At 36.0% G+C, this 20,716-nt stretch overlaps 1 non-coding gene across 1 annotated transcript; it reads right to left on the bottom strand.

Moving 5' to 3' along the window:
- Positions 1–5,030: 5,030 nt before the first annotated feature.
- Positions 5,031–5,103, bottom strand: TRNAT-CGU (transfer RNA threonine (anticodon CGU)). The gene has a single exon. It is a non-coding gene; the product is annotated as a tRNA-Thr (tRNA).
- Positions 5,104–20,716: the final 15,613 nt, after the last annotated feature.

The following is a 20,716-nucleotide window of genomic DNA, read 5'->3' as shown; positions in this document are numbered from 1 at the left end:
TCCTGTATATGCACAGTAGTGACAAAAAAAACCGGACCGACCCTTGTAGCTGATTTCAGAGCCTTGTTCACTCCAGAGCACGATAGACTGGTAACTAAGACTTTCGTGGTTCGAATCCTGCCTGAGAAGGGAACTTTTTTTGTTCCCTATTCAAATTTATTTCCAATAGTTTTCTATTGCAGCGACATTTTACTACTTAATTAACTTATTATTCCCAGAACATGAATTTTACCAGCAATTGAAAAGTATTGGGAATAAACTTGAATAAGGAAGAAAAAAACTTTTCTTCCCAGGAAGGATTCGAACCACGAAAGTCATAGTTACCAGTCTATCGTGCTCTGGAGTGAACAGGGCTCTGACATCAGCTACAAGGGTCGGTCCGGTTTTTTTTTTTTTTTTGCCAATACTGTACATACACAAACTCATTGTAATTGTAATCATTATAAACCCGTCGACCTTAACTTTTATAAAGTTATCATAAAACGTTTAAAATTGTTTGTGCTTAATGTCCTTTGCTGATCACTCCATGTTGGTATGATCGACTTTCCTGGTAAGATAACAGGTAACAAAATATCTGTAAAAATGTATAGACTCATCACTATGTAATCAATCTAAACCTGTTCCCATGACTTTTCGAAACTAGTCATAACATTTCCATAAGTAACGGTTTGCGTTCAGGCCGGTTTGATATGTTTTCCTGATAACAGGTACGGTAACATCGTCTTTGATTTCATTAACCTCCCCTGTGACAGGACAGAGCATATTTTTCTGGGGGAAGAAAAAACCCTTCTTCACCTAACATAATTTGGAACATTAAATCCAGACGTTTGAGATGGGCAGGGCATGTAGCTCGCATGGGTGAATCCAGAAATGCATATAGAGTGTTAATTAGAAGACCTAAGCGAAAAAAGATTTTTACGAAGGCCGAAACGTAGATAGGAGGATAATATTTCAAATTTAGCAAATCAATGTTTTCTTTTCCTCAACTAGTATCATATCAGGAAATAACTCACACCAGTCTGGGATAGGCAGAATAGGACGTGGGGAGAGATAACTTTGAAAATACACTCAGGGACAAAAAAAAACCGGACACTTCTATATTTGCTTGTATTTTGTTGCCAATTATTTCAAAATGAAACAAAATCCATTTAAACAAAATAATGTTTCATTTAGCACCTTATACGGCAACATTAGAAAAAGAATCTCTGATGAGAAAATTTACAAAAAATTACAAAGGGCATATAACTATGGCATCGTTTGGTCTAATTGTTTTTTCATTTTATGGTGCCTTAAACATTAAAAAATCTTTTTAGTAACGGGTATTACCCCCTCTGGCTTGAATAACTGCATCCATACGTCTTGGCATGCTCTCAATTTGGTTAGCAATGTCTTCTTGAGGAATAAGTTCCCATTCTTCGCCAAGTGCTCGCCTCAACTCTTGTAACGATTCTGGTGTCGGTCGTCTATTCTTAACACGCCGTCCCAGCATGTGCCACACGTGTTCAATTGGGTTCATGTCTGGACTCCTTGCTGGCCATGGAAGAACATGAATTCCTACTTCTTGGAGATAATCTCCGACCGCATGGGCAATATGCGGCCGTGCATTATCATGCATTAAAACAAAATTATCGCCTACAAATTGGCCAAATGGCACAACATGATCAGCCAAACATTCATTTATATACCTATCAGCTGTTAGTCTTCCATTTTCAACAAAAACCAACTCTGTATGAGCATCCGTACACACTCCTGCCCAAACCATCACTCCACCACCTCCATACAGCACATTTTCGGAAATGCAACACTGTGAAAATCGTTCTCCCCCTCCTTCTCCAAACTCTTTCACGTCCATCAGGTGAGCACAGATTGAAACGAGACTCATCGGTGAACAGAACACAGCTCCACTGTCCATTTCTCCAATCCCTGTGATCATTTGCAAACGCAGTCGTTCAACTCGATGCATCCTGAGAAGTCTGGGACCAGTTGCAGGTCTACTTGATATCAGTCCACTTGCTTTCAACCTCCTTCTAACTGTTTCGGCCGAAATTGGGCGTCCATGCATGTTAACAAATTGCTGGGCTACACTAGTAGCTGGCAGGTTGCGCTCCCTAAGAACTCTCAACACCATATACCTGTCTTCATTTGGATTTGTAGCTCTTGGACGACCCGAACCTGGTCTTCTGGTATATTCTAGGGTCTCTCTATACCGTTTTATGGCATCATGGGTTGTGCTTCTAGCCATATTCATAACATTTGCAATGTAACGTACACTGCGTCCATCATCGTAAAGGGCTACAGCTCGAGCCACATCTTCAGGTCGCATCTTGTTTTAAGACAAATGTTATAACCCCACTTAAACTCAGAAAATGTAAAAATAAAGAAATAACGAATGATAACGATAATGAAGCACAAAATGGTTGAGACAAAATTGTTATAGCTGAGACTCCGAAAGCAAAATTGGAATATTTGGTTGTAATGGCTTGTTTATAAAACAAAAAACAATCAAAAATGTATACACGTCTCCATAACAACAGATGGCTACCATAATATTGTATGAGAAGATAATGTTTTGCAAAATACCAGCAAATATTAAAGTGTCCGGGTTTTTTTTGTCCCTGAGTGTATTATGATAACTTTGAAAAGTTAATACGAACTGGTTTGGGGAGTTTGTATACGTTCAAAAATGTTTATTGATGACAAAATGATTAAAATAATAATGCCCGTGTGCACCATTCTCGATTAAAATTTGACGATGGTTAAGTCGGCACTTGACCATCTTCAACGCCAATTTGCGGAGTATCAATCTCGATCAAAATTAAACAAGCGAGTTGATGATAATCAAATTTGATCACGGGTGTGGGACCAATTATCTTGAATTGAACATGGTCAAGTCGAGAAAACCAAAATGGCGGCACGATTTGACGTACTTGATGGAATTGAAGATGAAATGATGTATCTTGAACACGCAAATCACTGCGGAAATAACAGAATTGGTGTTATTGTAGAAAGAGTAAGTTTGTAGATGAATAATAAAAATGTTTTTTTTTTTTCTCTCAAAATAAACTAATGTGTTATATATATTTCTGCTTTGGAAGATCGGGACTTTACTTGAGGACAAAATATTATTTAGGCCTAACTGTCCAATTTTGTTAACATAGTAATAAAGTAGTTATTCTATGCCGGTAATAATGCAGTAAAACTAAATGACCATTTTGTAGAATGCGAGATTATCACTTATTAGCTATAGATTTGCCGTTTGAAACTATTAGCACCTACATGAGTAGGCCTACATGACGTTTTGGACAATTAGGCTATTTACGCTTGAATTAAGAGAAATTACACGGATACCTTCCTTTCCCTTTTACTCCAAAATTCCAACCTTGTGAACACAACATAAATGGATAAAATTCAGAACAAGGATACTTTCCTTTCCCTCTTACTCCAAAATTCCAACCTTGTGCACACAAAGTAAATTGGCACTAAAAACTTCCTTTTCGTATGCATGACGTTGCGTATTCGACATACACAGACGAATTGCTTTTTTTTTTTAATAATTGTTAGCGAGGTATCCATATACTGAAATTTTCCCGAATAAATTATTGGCACTGAAATGTGTCTTTTCGTAAGCAAGATGATGAGCATTCGACAAACACGTACAAATCTGCTCTTTTTAGTAGCCTATTTCAAGATAATTGTCAGTGCGGTATCCGTATACTGAAATTTTCCCAATTATTATCAATAATATGAAATAACCACTGTATAAATTACGTTACAAATTATGTGGAATTATGTAAACACGTATAACTCATGTTGAATTGTGAGGTTAAATCCAACCAGGTAGGCTGCTTTTCTCATAGAGAACTTCCGTCAGTACGTTTATTCTCTAATATGGATACAGAATTGCTGAGGAGATCTGAAAGAATTCCCACTTCGAACTGTGAGAAGTTGGGTGCTCTTTTCTTTTTTTCTTCCATGATTATTTAAACTTGTTATTTGAAAACTGCGAGGATGTTTGAAGCAGTCCGACAAACAAAAGCGAAGCGATAATTGACAGAGTGTGTTCGTTCGCTGTTTTATACGCGGTAACCTAGCGCTCAGATGATTCTTCTCAAGTGAGCGTACTGAGTTGATCGAGGGAAAATGTCGGTGCACCGCATCTGTAACTTGATCATTGTCAAAAATTAACCATGTTTCCGTGATTGCTGATAAATGGGCTAGATGATCGAGAATGGTGCACACAGCCATAAGCGTGTCATTTTAAGTGTCTACACTAGTGGTTTCCATACTGGTTGTCGTGACCCCCCAGGATGGTCGTGTTAAGTGCTGAGAGGGTCGGAAGATAATTCACAAAATGAAAGAGATAAAAGAACTCTTTATTACAGTAACATACTTTCTATGTGTAGCATAGAAATAAAAAAAGTTTCAATAGTTATGCACTTACTTACTGGCTTTTAAGGAACCCGGAGCTTCACTGCCGCCCTCACATAATCCCACAATCGGTCCCTATCCTGAGCAAGATTAATCCAGTCCCTACCATCATATCTCACCTCCCTCAAATCCATTTTAATATTATCCTCCCATCTACGTCTCGGCCTCCCCAAAAGTATTATTCCCTTCGGCCTCCCAACTAACACTCTATATGCATTTCTGGATTCACCCATGCGTGCTACATGCCCTGCCCATCTCAAACGTCTGGATTTAATGTTTCTAATTATGTCAAGTGAAGAATAAAATGCATGCAGTTCTGCATTGTGTAACTTGAAGAACTCGCCAAAAATTTAGCTACTTATGATACGGTAAGTATTACGTTTGTTTTTGCAGACATGCAATTAAGTTTGTACAATTTTAAACATCTTTTTGAGTATTTTTCGGGAGACACTCAAAGCAATACGACAGTTACAGATGGATACTAAATCCATTCATCCCTCTTAGCCCCAAATATTTTCTAGAAGAATTTTCTAAAGATTATTATTTTATTGGTCATACAGAATATATCTGTTATGGTAAAAATATTGGAGGAGAAAAATTCGCTTCGGCGCCGGGGATCGAACCCGGATCCTTGATTCTACGTATCAAGCGCTCTCACCATTGAGCTACGCCGAAGTCCAATCCACAGCACCGGATGGAACTCCCCTCCTCCAGTGTTTTTCCCTTTGTGGCCTGACTCCAAGTTGGGCATTTATGTTGACATTTTATTAAGTCAACTGCCATTATAATGTACAAGGAGCGCACTCAGTTGAGTGATTTGATGGCCGGGATTCCACAGTAATAAAATGTCAACATACATGCCCAACTTGGAGTCAGGCCACAAAGGGAAAAACCCATTTTCACTACTTGAAATCAAAGCAATGTCATCAGCAAAAGCAACGGCAGAGAGATTGTCTAGAGTAGGATCTAATGAAAAACCATGGGCGTGCGATACTTCATCATCAGTAAGGTCCTTAATGATACCGTCGATTGCTAAATTGAATAGAGTAGGAGAAAGTGGACTGCCTTGAGGAACACCTTTTTTTTTTTACCTCAATGGGCTTAGTTTTCCCGTTAGCAATTTCAATTTGAATCTGGTTCCTTATTAATAATTCAGTTATTAAATTTCGTAAGTTACAGAGCATAGAATTTATAGCTAGTGATCTTTTAACATGCTCATGTCCTATGCAATCGAACGCTTTGCTTACATCAAGAAAAGCAACAAAACAATCAGACTTCTTATTTTTCGCGTGATTTAGACAACCATTAATTAATGAGGTGTTAACATGGGTTCCTGGTGTAGAAACGAAACCGCTTTGGTGAATGGAAGTGGAAATATGTTTTAACTTAAAATCTAGCACTTTCTCAATAAGGCGTCGCACTAGCGAGAAGATCGTAATAGGCCGCTAGTTTTTCAAATCACTATGGTCACCTCCTTTGTAGATCAGGATAGCTCTTGCCTTCCGAAGGGGAGCAGGTACAACTCCGAAGTGAAGCATGGCTGATCCGAGCAGCGACAGAAATTTCGCAGACTTGAAGTGTTTAAGAACTCGGACAGTAATTCGATCAGGTCCTGGAGCTGTATCAATCTTCATTTTGGTGAGTGCTATATTCATTTCTTTTTCAGTAATCATTATAGAATCAGAATATTCGGATGTATCACAAGGAGGGAGAAGGTTAATCGAAGTCATATTATTGGAATGGCCAAATATGTCAGTGAAATGATTTTCAACTATATCTTTAGAAAGGGAACAAAACCGTTGTTTGTCTGTGTTCATTATTTGTCGTACTAATTACCTTCTTTCGGTTATTGTAGAAATTATATTGCGCTAAATCATAAGAGTATCTTTCTCTGTTTTTATCTTTTTGTCTTTTATTTCGCTTTTGTTGGTTGGAAGTTTCAGTATAGGTGTAGCGTTTGTTAAGTTTCCCTTTACGGCGAAGATTAAAATATTTGACAGCTGGGTGTTGAGATCCAGGAAGGGAAGAAATTGATTCACCAATGAATTGGAAAGCTTCAGAAGTAACTTGATCAAGATCTTGATACAGTACTTAACAAAAGTTTAAGACCATGAGCAAATTTCATATAATTATTTTCTGGTCCTATATTTTTGTTTCTATTTCCCTCATGAATATTTTGTCAATTACTTGGACTGTGAGATATCTATCGACGCAAAGAAAGTAAAATTATGACATTTAGTTTTCGAGTTATGATTTTAATGAAATATTTTGTTACTGTAAAAAATGTTACATTTATAATTACGGAATAATTTATTCATGCTAAACCAACATGTTTATTGTAGTGATGATTTTTTTCAAGCAATTTGAGAAGTGTGAGAACACATTGGTATCAGAAAGAAAAATTTAAAAAATTTTATTTTCGTTTTATAATTTTTTGCATATTTTTCCAAAATAAGGAAAATAATAGTAGAAATAACGTTAAGTAAAGGCATTCATAGCTTCACTGTGGAATAAGCTAACGTAACCGGACCTACGCCAATCGAAAGTACGAAATCACTAGAAATAGAAACAAAAATATAGGACCAGGAAATAATTATATGAAATTTGCTCATGGTCTTAAACTTTTGTTAAGTACTGTATATATTATTAGTTATAATGTGCTGTGGATTGGACTTCGGCGTAGCTCAATGGTGAGAGCGCTTGGTACGTAGAACCAAGAACCCGAGTTCGATCCCCGGCGCCAAAGCGAATTTTTCTACTTCAATATTAATTGTTACCTAAATATTTTGCTAAGCACCTTATTCTCGAATACCCTTAACTGCCGTTCCTCTCTCAAAGTGAGAGTCCAAATTTCACAACCATACATAACAACTGCTAATATAATTGTTTTATAAATTCTGACTTTCAGCATTTTTGAGAGCAGACTGGATGATAAAAGCTTCTCAACCGAATAATAACACGCATTTCCCATATTTATTCCGCGTTTAATTTCCTCTTGAGTATTATTTATATTTGTTACTGTTGCTTCGAGATATTTGAATTTTTCCACCAAAGTAAAAAATAATCTTATTAATGCGACAAAAAGTGCCTGTTTCCAGAAAGTAGCTCTCAAATCTGGACTCTGTATTCGATACACACTAAGTCATATCACTTTCAAAGTCAATGAGATTTCTCATCTTTGTTTCGATGACAAACATAGACGAAAAGATTATTTTGCAAAAATATAATGTTGCAAATGTTATAAAAAAAATTAAGCGCTTCTTTTGAAAGCTCGGAGTATTCATACATACTTTTGAATCAAAACTGATCTACACTTTGCGAAAAAGTCTAGTTTAAACATTTTATCAGTAGGTACGAACATATTTAAATTAACTTTTACTTCATATAGCACATTTATCTTGTTCTAATATGTAAATATATGGAATTTCAGCCAGTTGAACCCAACTGTGTAAGAATGGATTTAGTATCCATCTGTGACTGTCGTATTGTTTTGAGTGTCTTCCGAAAAATACTCAAAAAGCTATTTAAAATTGTACAAACTTAATTGCATTTACGCAAAAACAAACAATATTTATCATATCACAAGCAGCTAAATTTTCCACGAGTTCTTCTATATACTGGAATGAATAAAATTTCTTTTTTTTAAGTGATATCCATTACTTCTTCGTAAGGAAGCGTTAATTTCTAAGGGTGCTATTCATAGACATTTCGCTAGCCCGTGCTACGATCGTGCTAAACTAGCCACGGCTATCGACTGGTTACTTGTACAGGATTCATATTATATCGCTAAAGGATGGTTCACAATAAACCGGAAACGAGAATCGAAAACGAAAACGGTAAAATTGTTAAAATGTGTACATTTAAATGTGAGCATTCACAATTAACGAAAAGCTTGCCGGAGCCCGAGATCGGGAACGGACAGTTGGCCAAGTTTCAACTTTGACGTTCACGTTTCCGATCACAGCCCACTAGATTCATTATATTGCCATCTAAAAGCTATTTTGTCGTCGTATATTTTGTAGCAAGAAGACCGTGACATAACCTATGCATTATTTTGTTCTGTGGCGTGCATCATGGAGCAAGTTTTATTTGATGAGATTCTAATATTGAGTGTTGAGGAAAATCCTCACGTTTACGATTAGCGGCGCGCCTCGTATAAAGATCAGAAAATGAAGGAGAATACGTGGCTTTCAATAGCTGCATCTTTGAACACGATCGTAAGTGAATCATATTTTATTACTGTATTGGTTGCATCACACACTACATATTCATGCTTCAATTCAATAACTACTGTTGTGTTAATTTTTATTCTATTGCAAATGTTTCTTCTCTAATTATTTTACGTTATGATAGGCTTAAAATAGGTTGTGATAATAAAGATGCATGGGCATATTTAAGTACAGTACCTAATGAAATGTTTCAGTTGAAATTTCGAAGTTGGTTAACCTGTGTTTATGTTGGCTGCCTTGTATTCATGAGAGAACGCCATTGGTCAACTATACACAAATAACATCAGAATGCGTAATATCGACTTTACATATCGTTATTGACATACATATCGATATGCATAGTCGTCTACATTCTCGGCTTATTGTGAATCAAAAATTTTCGTATTCACGTCCTCTGCTTCTCGTTTTCATTCTGGTTCTCGTTCCCGGTTTATTGTGAACCAGCCTTGACACTGCTTTATGAATATGGAAAACGTTAGCTCGCTGATCATCCACCAGAATCCCGCGCTAAGTATGTCTATGAATATTGAATATGGCCCTTACAGACCAAAATCAGACCGGTAAGTTAAAGAATGCTTTACGGAGACCATTATTTACGTTGGTCTAGCTAGGTTCTTGCGTTCTTGCTTCTATATTATTAGTTTTAGAGCCGTTAAGGGTTAAATAAATAATAAATAGGCTACATTCCTGCAAGTTGCCAACCAGTTTATATGCTTTTGTATTACCGGTATTTCCGAGGCTAAGTCATATACGAGTAGTGCTATCTATAAAACGAAGTGCGTATCTGATAGAAAGCCGGTCTCTATTGCTCACTGGATAACTGAGCAGTATATCTGGATTGTATCTTTTTAGACACAATAGATGTATGATGATCAGGCTTCGAGACTTCGGACCCAATAGAGCAGTTCAGTAGGAAATCCGCATAACGACATACTGAGTATAGTGGTAAAGCGTAGAGTGGGTGGGGTTACTGTAGAATGAATGCCAACAAATACGCAAAGGAAAACGCTCTGGATTTGAAGGTTCTGACGAATAATTTGATTTTCATACAAACTGTGTCTGAAACTGTTACACGGTTAGAGAAGTCAGAGCAAGAGATGCCGGAAGCCCTCAAATTAATTTAGAAAATGATGCAGATAATTAATGAGACATCAAGTACACCGGTTACTGAACGTGTAAAACAGAAGTGGAAATCAATGTTATGTAAAAATAACGGATATGGAACACTGTGTAACATAAACAGCAAATTAGTGGACATAGAGTCACCCGAGAATAAAGGATTGCAATGATGTTAGGTTTTTTTCGTCAAGTGACGTAGAGCGCAGTTTTTCACAGTACAAATTGTGTTTGGCAGATAACCGAAAAAAATTTATGTCTGAGACACTGAAAATGTATCATGTAGTATACTGTATTGCAATTCGGTACTGTAACTGCACTTCCTAAAGACGCCCAATAGGATAAATGAAGAAATTAAAATTGCTACATGTTTATTTCCACCATTAACACTGTGTACGGTCAGCGCGTCTGGCCGCGAAACCATGTGGCCCGGGTTCGATTCCCGGTCGGGACAAGTTATCTGGTTGAGGTTTTTTCCGGAGTTTTCCCTCAACCCAATATGAGGAAATGCTGGGGTAACTTTCGGTGCTGGACCCCGGACTCATTTCACCGGCATTATCACCTTCAACTCATTCAGACGCTAAATAACCTAAGATCTTGATAAAGCGTCGTAAAATAACCTACTAAAAAAACACTGTGTATAATTAAACACAAATGCTTATAAAAGACAGAAGAATAAATGCTTTCCACATTCTTTTGACATTATCATTGTGTAATGTATATTTACTTTCAGAATGTACATATGTGTGTTTCCCCATACTACCGTACTCTATTCTAAACAGCAACGTTGTTACCTCAACACATCTCTACGTTTCGCTACCTGCAGCGAGTCAACAACCTATAGTATATGCACAGTAATGTTATTGTATCGGGTCCAAAGTCTCGAAGCCTGGTTATGATAAATAAAGTGAGGAGTTCACAGATAACGAAGAAGAGAAATTACGAATCATATAACATAATTGTTATGATGTTTTCCTCAGCCAACAATAATTATTTTAAAATGAAATGCTTTCATCAGCCCATGTCGAAGTAATAGTCTTGTGATAGTTTAGATCAGATTAGTAAAGTTCTCAATATATGATATTGCCAGCGCTTATTTCTTAATCAGTACTCTCACGGCAAAACAAACTTGTCAATGGCGTTGTTTTGGAGTCTGTACTAACACAGCCATCAAAGATTAGACGACTTACGACTTTCATTTTATAAGCTGGTATAGTCGGAGGCACCGATTTTGGCAGATGACCTCGATGACATTTCCAGTAGGCGAGCCAATATTGTTTGTGTAAGCTGCGAGAATGAGATGCGATAACATTCTGAGTCGTTCATATTTTCATAACAGCAGCTCATATCAATTATCCTTATTATGAAACACACCACGGTACAGTCCTACTCAAAGAATACCTTTAATAAATGTAAATTACTTCCGTTCGCAATGATTTTACAATACGTCTCCTACATTTTCTAAATTAAATTAATTCTTAATTAAAAGGAAAAAGCATTGCATTGCGCATATATATATATATATATATATATATATATATATATATATATATAATCCTAACCTTACCAGATCAATATACAAGATCTGTCCAGTAATAATCTAGGGATCATCTACTGGTGGTGCGACAATTAAAGTTAATAAAATTACGATTCTTCTTAAGAATCAAAATATAATTTGATTAATTGGGTAAAATTGCATGCTGCGGAAGTTAGATTTATATAAGAGTATAATAAATAGGATTGTAATGGATATTACAAGGGCAATAATTTCTTCACACGCACATTGTGAATAGAACAGAGAAGAAAGCATTTTAAAATATTCGAAATCATACAAAATATCGGAGAAACCAATTTTCCCTGCACAAATTGCACCAATTGAAAAACATAATTACTATTCACAATAAATACTGTACTTTATGGATTCTAAAAAGTTATTTATTAATCTAGAGGTATTGGTTGATGACTATACTCAATTCCAGCACAACATTCATTCAGAATATGTAGAAATTACACTTTGGATTTTACTTAATGTATAGGCCTACTATCAAAGGGTGTTACATACCCCCTTAAATACTGTACATGTGTTACCTGTGCGATATCCGATGTTTAATTTTTTAAAATATAATTCATAGTACTGAAACTGCCATATTGAATTCGCACAAATTGTATTATTCGTAATTTTCGTCTCGAAAACCGCTAAGATATCTAATTTAATTTTTCACCCATTTTTGTCCCAGTCCACCCCTTTAGGGACAAAGTCGGACTAAATAATACCTTATTCGTATTCTGTGATCGCAAAGATCCCCAGATATCGACTTTCATCGAGATCGGATGACATGAGATTTCTCACTCCCTTCTGCCTTAGGATATGGTATTTAAAAAATCTAAGAATGTTTAACCAATATTGTAGAGAGTAACCTTCATTTTAAATTTTACGTCTCTAGTTAAATATAGGTTAGTGAATTTTTAAAATCGTCGACTTCTTTCTCTCTCGTCTCTGCTCGGAAGTAAAAAAGCTGAACTTATTTCAAGGGAGTAGCCTACATGAAATTGAATTTTTTTACTTTCCTTATACATTTTAGAAACAATTCTGAGAGATGAGATGAATAGTCTAACCCAATTTTATGAGTGAATCTTTGTTTTAAATTTAAAGGCTGCACGTCTGCTGGTTAAAAAAAATAAATCGGTATAATTATTTTGATCATTACTGCCTCCCATTTTCCATCCCTTAATGTTCTTATTTCGTAAAACTCAGTCTTATCTATTGACTAAGGATTAACATATTTCCATCTACATATATATAACAGATTATATTTCCATTTCGTACAATATTCTGGTCACGAGACATAATCATATACTTTGTCTTTTTGGGATTTACTACCAAACCTATCGCTTTATTTGCTTCAAGTAAAATTTCCGTGTTTTCCCTAATCGTTTGTGGAGTTTTTCCTAACATATTCACGTCATCCGCATAGACAAAAAGCTGATGTAACCCGTTCCATTCCAAACCCTCTCTGTTATCCTGAACTTTCCTAATGGCATATTCTAGAGTGAAGTTAAAAAGTAAAGGTGATAGTGCATCTCCCTGCTTTAGCTCGCAGTGAATTGGAAAAGCATCAGATAGAAATTGGCCTATACGGACTCTGCTGTAAGTTTCATTGAGACACATTTAAATTAATCGAACAAGTTTCTTGGGAATCCCAAAGACACATATAGACTACTGTATTATTTGTTTAGTTTTTGGAGGTGTCTGTCCAGAGTGCACAAATGCTCGGGCGTGCATGTTTACTCTTATGTCCTACCCATTCCACTGCGACAGAGATAACAGCCGATCTTGCAGCGGGGAAAGAACTCGCTCTCCAGATCACAGTAAGAAAATCCATCTGCCAAAATCCCTGGCGCGACCTATAAGTGATGAGAATAGTGACGAATACATATATTATGAGGCTTTTGAGGTTGTAAGGAGCGAAGAAAGCAACTATCTGTAAGGCGGAAAAATTTTCTGGAAAAATATATAATGCCAAATTTTCCATCTCACGTCACTATTATTATGCTAATATACTTACATTAATAAACCTTACACCCGACAAATAGAATATCGTCGTTTCTCAGCTTCTGAACTACACTTTTAATTTCTTTCAGTATCGCTTCCAACTTGTCGATACTTGTCTCTAGTTTTCCAAATGAACTATATTCGAATTTAAATTCTAAGCTTAATATATATCATTTATTAATATTAATGTTAATTTATATTGACATCGAGCAAGGAAATTATTTCAGTGTAAAAACTTCACAATGTCCTACTGCATGTAATTAATTGGGAGTATAATATTTTCTTCAACATTTGTGCACCAATGGTCACAGTAAATAATAATGCTTGACGAACAATGAAAGAGTAGGGTCTATTGCTTTAAAATAATTAGTACCTACTACGTAAAATGAAATACTTGTTCGTTTCTTGTTGTTTCGAAACTACTGCAATATTTTTTTCTTCAAATACTATATAAAAATCATATTAATAAATTATGCTTTACAAACCAATACTTTGTGAATTATAACTGAGTAAGTCTAAAGTTTCTTGTATTACAATTGTCAGGTATAGACACTGATAATAACCGTGTTTTTTTTTCCTTCTGCTAAGTGTGTTTATAATGTCCAAATGCCTATTTAATCCAACCCTCGAAACGCAGAATAGATTATTGTACACCCCTCCAGCTAAGAGAGGGTAATAGCAACGCTCGAATGTTGCAGTCTGCACAGACCGGCGATCCGCGCACAAAACTGCACATTTAGGGTCGATTTCCAAAACAAGGTCTAAACTACGGCTATGGCTTTAAAACGCGTTTGGATTTATGAAACGAGGTCTTTTTCATTTTTCTGAGCCATGGCTCGAAACCATGGTGTGAAGCAGAGACCACGGCTGGGGTAGGTTTTTAATACCATGGGTTCATGTATACAGGATGGAGGTAGTAGATCAGCTGGATGATTATAAAAAAATTGTGTCGATGAGCATTAAATCCCCGGATTAGAGTGATTAGAAACAAAAATAATTCCTTGTAATTATATAACGACAATAATTGCAGACGAATATTTCGATTTTCGAAGGAATCAACACAAAATTTAGCAAGAATCTTAAATAAAAATCTGCAACGAAATGCAAAACGCGGCAGGTTGACAATTTTTTTTAAACTTTGTTGCTTTGAGGAAAATAAGATATAATATTTTATATTAATTATATATTTATGCCTATAAGACTATATAACTTAGTTCTTAGTCTTTACATTAGTTTTAGACATTTTATTTAATACTCGAAAATGATGTGGACCTAAAAGAAGATGAAGCAAACGTGATTTCGTCTTCGTATTTTAAGTTTTATGCTACTGGGGCTTTCCACATAGTAGGCCAGTTATATGTGAAAATACAACCATAGCCTACTACATTTTAGTTTCAATTGAAATATTAATCGAGTTAATACTTAGGTTATTAATTCCTTAGAACCGGGTTTTCAGGTGCTTAGTTAATGTTTGTAGTAAGTTATGAACAAATGATGAACTACAACATAAACGCTCGACTTGTGATAATTATTTGGTCAATATCATTCTGGTTCCTAAAAATCCGTTCCCTATTAAATAGTAATGCTAGTATTAAACGCACATAGCCTATATTCTGTAAATCAGTAAATACAACAATAACTTAGCTGAGAACAAAAGAATGTGACTTACTGCAATTCAATAAAAATATTAATCCTGATGTTCATTTCTTTCTAAGTTCCAGACTACCTATGCAACATAATGACTAGTTTCTTGTCAAATCGCACATTCTCAGTCAGAGTGGGTTGTACTCTCACTCCTCTGTTAGACCCATTAGTGCTGGCGTTCCACAAGGCTCTATCTTAGGTCCGATATTATTCAATGTATATACCTCGGACATTCCTGCAACACCAACTGCACAAATTGCTATGTATGCAGACGATACAGCTATTTATGCAACCCATCGCAACATTAACATAGCCTCAAATCACCTTCAGGAAGCCTTAAACATCATATGCCCTTGGATTGAAAATTGGCGCATCGCACTGAACTACAATAAATGCGAAGCAATGATATTTACTTTGTGTCGTCCTGCTAATCCTCCATGCATAAATCTTTCAACCAACGTGATACCGTGGAAACCAAAGGATGAAGCTGTAAAATATCTTGGAGTGCACTTAGATCGCCGTCTGTCATGGAAACATCACATCAACAACAAACTTAAATTGGCCTACTCAACACTCACTAAATTATATCCGCTCCTCAACAAGAAATCATCTCTAAAGCTACAAAATTGCATGCTACTTTACACATCTCTATTACGACCTCTACTACTTTATGCCTGTCCTGTCTGGGGAGGAGCTGCAATTAGTGAAATTAATCAAATCCAGTCATTTCAAAATAAAGTCCTCCGAATTTCACTCAATTCTCCTTGGTTTGTCCGTAACAGCCAACTACACAGAGAAACTGGTATTGACACAACCAAACAGTTTATTCATTCACAAGCTAAGAAGTTCTATGACAAGCTAGAAAATGTTCCAGGCGCCGTCCATTACTCTCTCGGAAAGAAGTCCACATTTCCCACCAGAATCAAGAGCCGACTTCCAATGGACCTCATATTATAATCAAAATTTATCATCACACCAACCTATGTAAACAATTATTTATTAACAATTATTTTTGTTCATTGAGGAGCCCAATCTAGGCTGCCCTCAATTCAGTGTCATATATTGTATTTATAATTTTTAGAAATGATCTGTATAGCGCTAAATGCGCTGAACGATCAATAAATTGTTTAAAAAAAAAATTCTTTCTAATATCGACTGTTCATCAGGAATAAAAATCGATTCTTAGCTGCGTTGCCATATATAAAACCCACGAACGTCGGTTTCTTCTCAAGCCGCGTCTCGACTTCGTTTTAGAAATCGCATAAGGATTCAGACCTCGATCGCGGTTTAAAACCCGAGGTTTCAAACCACGATTTCGTCCGTGTTTTAGAAATCGACCCTTAGAGTCTGATTTCTTGCATGCCTGGCCTAGGCTTCCTTAAATTGTGGTAATATCTTCAATAGGAGTGTCCAGTAAGAGTACGTATTCTCGTTCACCATAAAATCCGTTAAACTGATTCCACACACTGCCTGTATTTTTCGTTGTATTTTTTGGCTTCGAACTTCGAATAAGGAGATCAATTTCTACATTTGACGTATCACTAAACTGTTTTGAACTGCCCTCCATTTTTGTTTGCGCTTAATCGATTCTGGTTTGCTCAGCGATTTCCTGGAAAACGGAGTTGACAACAGTAAGAAAACAAATGCACGTGAGGTGATAAAACGAAAATAGTAACAAACAAGCGATAAAATTCCAGCGATATACAGCTATCATTAGTTCAAATTCAAGATTGCTTTACATTTCATTTGTACAAAGTAGATGACGTCACTAAGTGAAAGAGTCATATCAACATTTTATTTCCTCTACTGATAGCTTACAAGGAAAATGGCTCACACTAATTTGGGATCAGTAGCATAGAATATGGATAGAGATAACTTTGAAAATTTATGATGACTGAAAAGGTTAAGTAATAACAGGTTTAGGATGATTATATACTGATAATTATAAAACTATATTTAATGTATGTACATATTATCATAAGTAAAGAAATGGGTCTGGAAGTAAGTCTCGAAAAAAAAAGGGTGAATGATTATATGCCTCGTGGCCAGATAGTACGAAATAGAAATATAAAAATTGGAAAATTATCCTTTGAAAAGGTGAAAAATTTCAAATACCTTGGAGCAGCAGTAACAAATACAAATGATACTCGTGAGAAAATTAAACGCAGAATAAATATGAGAAATTCCTGCTATTATTCGATTGAGAAGCTTTTATCTTCTAGTTTGCTTTCAAAAAACTCAAAATTGGAATTTATAAAACAGTTCTATTACCGGTTGTTCTATATTGTTGTGAAACTTGGACTCTCACTTTTAGAGAGAAACAGAGGCTAAGGGTGTACGTGAATAAGGTGTTTAGGAAAGAGGGGCTAAGAGGGGTGAAGTTACAGGAGAATAGAGAAAGTTACACAACGCAAAACTGAACGCATTGTATTCTTCGCCTAGAATAATTCAGACGTTTGAGAAGGACAAGGCATGTAGCACGTATGTGTGAATTCAGAAATGCATACACAGTGTTTAGTTGAAAGACCTGAGGGAAAAATACCTTCGGGGAGGCCGAGCTGTAGATAGGAGAATGATATTTAAATGGATTTGAGGAAGGTGGGATATTATGGTGGAGACTGGATTCATCTTGTTTTGGATAGGGACCGATGACGGGCTTATGTGAGGTCGGCAATGAACCTCCGGTTTCTTTAAAAGTCATTTGTAACTAAGTACATATCGTACATAAATCTTCTTCTTCACCAATTTCGGACTTATACATTTTGCTGTTTCTTCCTAAAAATACTAGTGTTTATAATTTATTTCCTGTCCGCCGAGTTAACTCTGTGGTAGTGTGTCTGCCTTCAGTCTAGCCGGCCCAGTTTAGATACCCGGCGAGGTCAGAAATTTTCATGTAAAATTTCTACCTCGGGACTAGGAGAGATGGCGATGTACAACTTCTAATAATTAAATTGTGCACCAATATGCCTGGGTTAAATCCCAAATCTTTCCGCAGTGTATAAGAGAAGGCATATGTCACTGTTGATAGTGATTCGTCTGTCGGAAGGGGACGTTAAGTCTGTCGGTCCCCTTGATGTTATTCGACAGGAGTAAACTATATGCCGGTACCGGGTTCCCCCTCTCCCTTCCTCACCTTCATCATTAGGGCCCGGATTTCGATGACTTTGCATCTTTTTTCTAATGATGCTAGGACAATGCTCTATGGAAGATAAATGTAGCTCATATCATCTTCAGTGAAATTAAACCAATTCGATGGGTCATTTTTTATGCATTTTTGGACACTTTTCTCTGATATGGCATTTTTTACGGATTATTACTTTCTATTAGTCATATTTTAAGAACAAATCCGGGTTTTTTTCATTTTTAGCGTTTTCGATTGCATTATTGATTAGTAAAATTATGTTTCTGAAGCACGAAATCTATGAATTCTTGGAAATCTGTTGCATTGTGGCCTCCCCTATTCACGTTCTGTCAAACATTTGGACTCGTCCAACTAACTGGTCATGTCTATTTTAAGACAGACTTTGTCCTCTAAAGGAATGTGGGGGTGAAATTACCTGCTTGAGGTTTGCACTGACATGGGTTCTTGTGTACTGGTTACAATTCAGTCATTCACAGAGCGGAAGGTAATCGTTTAGAGGTACTGAAGTAATATTTCTCTTTTGCCATGCCGAAATTAAAAACAAGCAATTCCGCGAAATTAAAACAGTTTGTATCGGAGTATGGCGACACTGTATTTTCTAGTGATGGTACTATATTGTACTGTAAAATTTGTGAAGTGAATTTTTCAGCAGAGAAGAGATTCACTGTGGACCAACATGTGAACAGAGAGAAACATAAACGCGGTTTTGAAGCAGGAGAAAGAAAAAAACAACAGATGCTTCTCGGGCAGTGCACTAGTGCAAACTCGGCGAAGAGCTGTGTCAAGCTTTTGTCTCGGCAAACATCCCATTCCACAAACTCAATAATAATGTCTTCCGAGATCTCCATGTATAAGTCCTTATTAGTTGATAATCGACGGTCCTTCAAATTTGAAAACTTGCAAAAGGTGTTTGTAAGTTATTGTAATGCAGTGTTGAGTGATAAAGTGTAAGTGATATTGCCATATTGCGCAAGGAGGTCGACAAATAAAGGTAATTTTTAAGTCATTCTTTTTCATTTTTAGGTCATTTTTAATTGATTTTAAGGTCATTTTTTAGTATTTTTAGGTCATAAAAATCCGGGCCCTATTCATCATCATCCTCACCCATTCCCTACACTACATTTACACGAACACTTAACATACACTCACCTAGTACACGACATAACTCTTCACATATACACATCATGCATAACGTGGCCCGCCCAAATGGTGTGCAACTTGAAAATGGTTCGCATTCTGCCATCTATCCGCAGTATGCGGAACCGGAATCACGCAAAGTGAAGTGGATAGGCATTAGAGACACACACACATAATTTATGTCCGCCTTTTACGTGAATATATAGTAGTGGCAAAAAAAAAAAAAAAAACCGTCCGACCCTTGTAGCTGATTTCAGAGTCACAGATTCAAATTTTGCTAGTCACAAAACACATTCATCTTGTATAATTAATTGTAACAATGAAATTTATTGCATTTGTTCGATTCTTACCGTCTTTTGTTTCCTTCAGTGCCTCAAACTTACAGACGAAACAATTTTGAGAGTTTTATTTTCATCTGGCATCAATATTACATTTCTACCTGTATTCGACAAAGATAACTGCGTATTTTTACATTAAATAGCAGTACATACCTCTGGCTTCACTATCCATATTGAAATTACCACAGTTTGACACAATACAAAGCACAGGATTCTTTTGTATCAGCTACAAGGTCGGTCCGGTTTTTTTGCCACTATTGTACACCTCTTCTAGTTTTCGGGTTGTAATGTAATATTTTCTTTTAGTTTCTTATGTAGCCGAAATAGGCTTTGAACTTTTCTTTATATACACGTATTTTACCATTCAATGAATAAATACTTAGTTCTTCTCGAATGTCTTTCTTTTTATCTGATCTCTTATTAGAGTAGAAACGTTCAGTTGATGGTATTTTATTCTCATCTATTTTTGTGTTTTCCAAAGACATAAAAAGCAGCCTTGGCGATTGTTTAGTCAAATCGGAATTTAGCTTCTTTACGTTACTTTCTTCGTAATATTATATTTATTTGTTCACAAATGACTTTGAACTGCTGAGTTTATTCTGTATTCTTTTCGTAATAATCTACTTCAGATCGTCGTACAGACGCTTAAAATGACACGCTTATTCAATCATTTCATTAGCAATAAAAGTTTCTGAAGTACTCAAATACTCTAAACCTGTTCGCATTAACCTTTTCAAAGTCATCATAATATTTTCAAAGTTATCTCTACCTACCCCAGACTGGTGTGAGCTACTTCCTGTTAAGATACCAGTAGAGGAAAAGAAATTTTTTATTTGATAAATTTATCGGTAACTCTCTTCATGGTTATTTCTGGAACAAGGAAAAGTTTCGACTTATAAATTTTAATATATAGAGCTATTTAAAATTATACTGTATCGGGAATGTATAATGATCAAAGAAACTGTTACATATTATTTAATTGAAAACTTATGAAGAAGTAAGCAAATTTATTTTTGTGTTAAAAATGCATATTTCTTCACAAGTTTACAACAAACTATACTAGTTGTCTTATAAAGCGACGAAACAGGAAGTATCACTATAGGCGAGGGTTGAGTGCCGGTTAAAAGGG

The sequence above is a fragment of the Periplaneta americana genome, chromosome 6, assembly GCF_040183065.1.
Source record: "Periplaneta americana isolate PAMFEO1 chromosome 6, P.americana_PAMFEO1_priV1, whole genome shotgun sequence".
Lineage (NCBI taxonomy): Eukaryota > Metazoa > Arthropoda > Insecta > Blattodea > Blattidae > Periplaneta > Periplaneta americana.
The sequence above is the reverse complement of the archived record's forward strand: the minus strand, read 5'-3'. Positions and strand labels throughout refer to the sequence as shown.